This window comes from Tachyglossus aculeatus, chromosome 16, assembly GCF_015852505.1.
Source record: "Tachyglossus aculeatus isolate mTacAcu1 chromosome 16, mTacAcu1.pri, whole genome shotgun sequence".
Classification (NCBI taxonomy): Eukaryota; Metazoa; Chordata; class Mammalia; order Monotremata; family Tachyglossidae; genus Tachyglossus; species Tachyglossus aculeatus.
Window position 1 is genome coordinate 32,724,674 of NC_052081.1, and position 5,175 is coordinate 32,729,848.

Here is a 5,175-nt window from a genome sequence, read left to right on the forward strand (position 1 = left end):
CTCCATACTCCGAAAGACCTGATAAGTCTAAGGACACAACCTTCTTTGAAGCAGAGAGCATCATCAGATTATACCTTCTTGGGGGCCGGGGGACCATATCCTTCGTTTCTAGCAGCATGGCCTAGTGGAGAGAACAAAGGCTTGAGAGTCAGAAGGACCTGGGTTCTAATCTCGGCTCTGCCACTTGTCTGCTGTGTGACCTTGGGAAAGTCACTTAACTTTTCTGTGCTTCAGTTATCTCATCTGTAAAATGGGAATTAAGACTGTGATCCCTGTGTGGGACAGGGACTGTGTCCAACCCTATTATGTTGTATCTGCTCCAGCACATAGAACAGTGCCTGACACATAGTAAGCATTTAACAAATACCACAATTATTATTATTATTACTCCTCAAGCCCTTATTCAAGTGCTCTGCAAATAGTATTATTGAGTAATAATACCAGATTGATTGATTGATTGATTGAGGCATCTTTTCCTCCACTGAAGTGGAAGGGTGAGAGAAAAATCATTCTTCTGACTCTCCCCGGGATTAGAGATCTGATCTCTAAAGTCTAGATTTGGGCTCTAGACTGTAAGCTAGTTATGAGCCGGGAAAGTGCTCCCTGATTCAGTTGTGTTGTACTCGTCCAAGTGCTCAGTACAACTCTCTGTACATAGTAAGCACTCAATAAATACCATTGACTGATTGATTCAAGACTAAGCTCAAACTCATACCTAAAGCATTCAGTAGCCTAGAAGGACCCCAGTTAGCCACAAGGGCAAACGAGGCAAAGTGCTCTAAATCTAAAGTGCCTGGTAGCCAAACTATACCCCAAGGGGAGGAGTTGGAGGGGGAGGAGGGTGGTTGAGCCCGAGTCAGTTTCTCTGAACACAATGCACTCATGGGACTGACCCTGGATACCTCCAGCTTCACTTAGAGATACCTCCCACTTCCCATAGAGGCACCTCCTGCTTTAGAGGCACTTCCAGTTTCCCCTAGATACCTCCAGCTTCGCTGTAGAGACACCTCTAGCTTCTTCTTGGAGACCCCCTGCAGCTTCTCCTAGAGACATTTACTCCAGTTTCCCCTTAGAGGCACCTCCTGCTTCACTTAGAGCTACTTTCAGCTTTCCCTTAGATACCACCCACTTCACCTGGAGCCACCTCCAGCTTCCCCTTAGAGATACCTCCAGCTTTGCCTAGAGATACTTTCTACTTCCCCTTAAGACACCTCCCACTTCACCTAGAGACAGCTCCAGCCTCACCCCCAGTTTTCCCTAGAGACACAAGTGGATTGTACTTTGGGAATGGCGAAAGGCTATCCCTGGAGGCAGGGGATCAGATCCTGCAGTAGAAAAGGATTTGAGCTATTTGTGGAGTCCAATACCTTAAATATGTATACAGAATGTCCCGCTGTAACAAAAGCTATCTTTAACCAGAGTTCGGTTGCCAAATGTTTTAGCACTTTTCACTGAGTAGTGCTGCCCAGGCACCAGTAGATGGGAGAACACTCTAACTTTCATCTATTTGCTGTGAAAAGATAGCTCAGCTCAAGCGTCTTTGAAAACAACACGAGAGTCCCCACTACATCTGTATCTACATTGTGCTTCTTTTGGCTCATGCCAGTATACTAAACTCATGTGCCAGCTCAGCTCAGGCATGCCTCTCAGAAGGTGGCCTTGGGATTCTCAGGTCAGGACTTTATTTCCTTGCAGTTCCTGAGACTGGAAAAGCAGCATGGCCTAGTGGGAAGCAGCGTGGCTTAGTGGAAAGATCCCAGGCTTGGGAGTCAGAGGTCGTGAGTTCTAATCCCACCTCTGCCACTTGTCAGCTGTGTGACTTCGGGTAAGTCACTTGACTTCTCTGGGCCTCAGTTCCCTCATCTGTAAAATGGGGATGAAGACTGTGAGCCCCACGTGGGACAACCTGATTACCTTGTATCTACCCCAGAGCTTAGAACAGTGCTTGGCATATAGTAAGCACTTAATAAATATTATCATTATTATTATTATTATTGGAAAGAGCACAGACCTGGATATCAGAAGGACTTGGGTGCTAACTCTGGCTCCATTGCTTGTCTGCTGTGTGACCTTGGACAAGTCACTTCACTTCTCTGTGCTTCAGTTACTTCATCTGTAAAATAAGAAGTAAGACTGTGAGCCCTGTGTAGGAAATGGACTATGTTCAACCTGATTAGCTTGTATCTACAGCAGCACTTAGTTCAGTGCCTGAGCTTGGGACATAGTAAGCACTTAACAAATACCATAATTATAATAGTAAGGGCTTAACAAATACCATTAAAAAATAAAGACGCCTTCACAAGAGGGAGCGAATCTGGTTAGGAAAATTGAGGCAGGAAGAGAAAACAGAAAGAGAAAGACTGAGCAGGGCATGATCTATCTAATTCAGTGGAAACCAGATATTTCTACAAGCAAGTGAGGAGTGTTTGTGTATACACACATAAACATATGCACACTGTCTCACCCACACCACAGTCTATATCTCAGATGACCTCTAAGTTGAAATCTGTATGAAAAAAGACAGGGATTAAAAAAGAAAAACAGATAAAAGAGAAAGAATACAAGGCAGAGACACGAGGAGTGAAATCAGAAAAAAAAGAGAAAGAGAATTTAAGCCTATGTGGGAAAAGCAAATGGAGGAAATCTCTCCCTTAGAAATTTCCAAGGTGGGTTAAGAGCAATGACAAAAACAATGGGCCCAATTAATTAACTGAGCCTTTCACTTTAATGGAATGAATGCAACTTAGTATTCCAGGGTGACTTGTTTCTTTCAAAAGGGAAAGGTTGTCCAATCCTGGTTCCCGTGAGTGGCTTGCAAATCTGCATGGAAAGCAGAAGCATTAACATTACCACTTTTAGTTTTTTTCTGCAAATGGGAGGAAAATTCATAAGCATGAGGCCGAAATACTTTGATCTCTAATATGTGTCTAGAAGCTATACACCTTTCTTTTTAACAGGACACACTTTATATTTTTGTAGTTAGCAGTATGGTATGTGTCCTGACATTTATTAAGCAGAAAATGCTTTCAACCACCCATGGCACAACGGATCCCAGCCGTCCAAATAGCAAGAAATACAACTCAATAGCCAAGTCACTGTAGAGAGTCAGGTACCCTCTGCCTACTCTCCAGAGCCTTTGGAAAGACCACACATTGGGCTGAATTTTCCAACATCAAACATAAACCAAAAGGAAATCAGCTTTGTCAGTATCTTTGCATCACCATGTCCCAGCAAGTTCTCAGGACTATGCCAAGGGAAAGAAAACTTGACAAACACATTGAACAGACTCCACAAACAGGTCTGTAACTGTGTTTTGTGGCCAGTTTTCCCATAAGAAAAGCCTCAGTGACTGCATGGTGATGCTAAGCCAGCAGTTTAATAAAGAAGGAAGATTAAAAAGACCCCCAACAAGCCTTCAAAAGAAACATTTGTATCCAAAAAATCTCTCTATCTCTCTTCCCAGCCCACCCTCCTGACAGACACACAATGGCCATTCTAAAAATACCCTCCGGATTCAACATCATTGCAACACTGCATCTTTGTTTACCCACAAATTCTCCTGACGATTCAGCACCCGAGAATCCAGTGCCCTTTGGAGGGCATATTTTTTATCTGAAATAACTGGATCATTCAAATCAATGATTTTTTTTCCACTTGAATTATCTAGAGTTTTCCAGGCAGGGAATCAATAAGCAGACTCGTGCAGAAGTGGGTCTATACAGGCAAACGTCAGCCCATTTCTCCTCTGGCTTTGGGAAATTTGGTTCCTAAATGGATGATTCTGAGTTGGAGCTTTATACGAGAATACCAAGAAGTTGGATGAAATGCTGCTGCTGTTGCTACTACTACTACAGAACTAAGTACTGAGTACAGTGCTTTGCACACAGTAAGTACTCAATAAATATGATTGAATCCTATGACTAAATTACTACTACCACCACTGCCACCACTAATACTAATGAGCCCCTTGGGTCCAGGGACTGTTTTACCTCATCCGTGCATAGTAAATGCTCAACAAATACTTTACTAATATAAGTACTACTACTGGTTGCTGGGAGATCATAACTCTAGTTTGTCTTCTCCGGGGAAGGATGTGATGCCTTCAGCCTGCTTTTCTAAATCACTGGAGTGACTTATAGGAGTGGTATTGCTACTGATTATTTAGGAATGTTATCAGGATCCTCAGTGCTGAATCCAAGCCAGCAAGATCGCTGATTATAGACTTGGAAAGAGGACAAAAGTGTCAATTTCCCTCCCTTTTTTAATGGCATTTGTTAAGCACTTACTATGTTCCGGGCACTGTACTAAGCACAGGTGTAGCTAAAATCATTGTAAACGAATTAGATTGGGCCATAGTCCACATAGGGCTCACAGTCTTAATCCCCATTTTACAGATAACTGAAGCTCAGAGAAGTGAAGTGACTTGCCCAAGGTCACACAGCAGACAATTGGCAGAGTCAAGATTAGAACCCAGGTCCTTCGGACTCACAGGTCTGGACTCTATTCACTAGACCATGCTGTTTCTCGTACTCCTTGTACTGGAGTTCAGTTCTGCAGAGATTGCCATATTTATTGAACTTAAAGAAGCCATTGGCCAGTCATTTCCCCCCCATGAAAGTGTTTATTTCCCAATCTCCAGGGCCAGATTAAATTTCTGGCAGGCCTGGAGCACTGAACCTCACACACCCTCCCCTTCCCTTCCCTAAGACAAAATCCACTTTGATTAAACCCCTCTGGGGCTATAGAGAGGCGCCCCTAATTCTTTGCATGCACTTTCACAGCACTGATTAGACCGTTTTTATCCCAGCAGGGGCTGTGGCAAAGGTAAAAGCAAAAAAACAGGGAGAGGGCTTGATTTCAGGCAGTTGGCTCTCTGACATCAGGAAGCTCAGGCACTTTTGTCCACTTGCAGAACCTGAGCTTCACTCCCAACTAGAAGCAGCATGGCTTAGTGGATAGACCACGGGCCTGCGAGTCAGAAGGACCTACGTTATAAACCCAGCTCTGCCACTTGTCTACTGTGTGACCTTGGATAAGTCACCTCACTTCTCTACACCTCAGTTACCTCATCTGTAAAATGGGGATTAAGACTGTGAGCCCCCCGTGGGGCACGGACTGTGCCCAACTTCATTACCTTGTATGTACCCTAGCACTCAGCACAGTGTCTGGTGCATA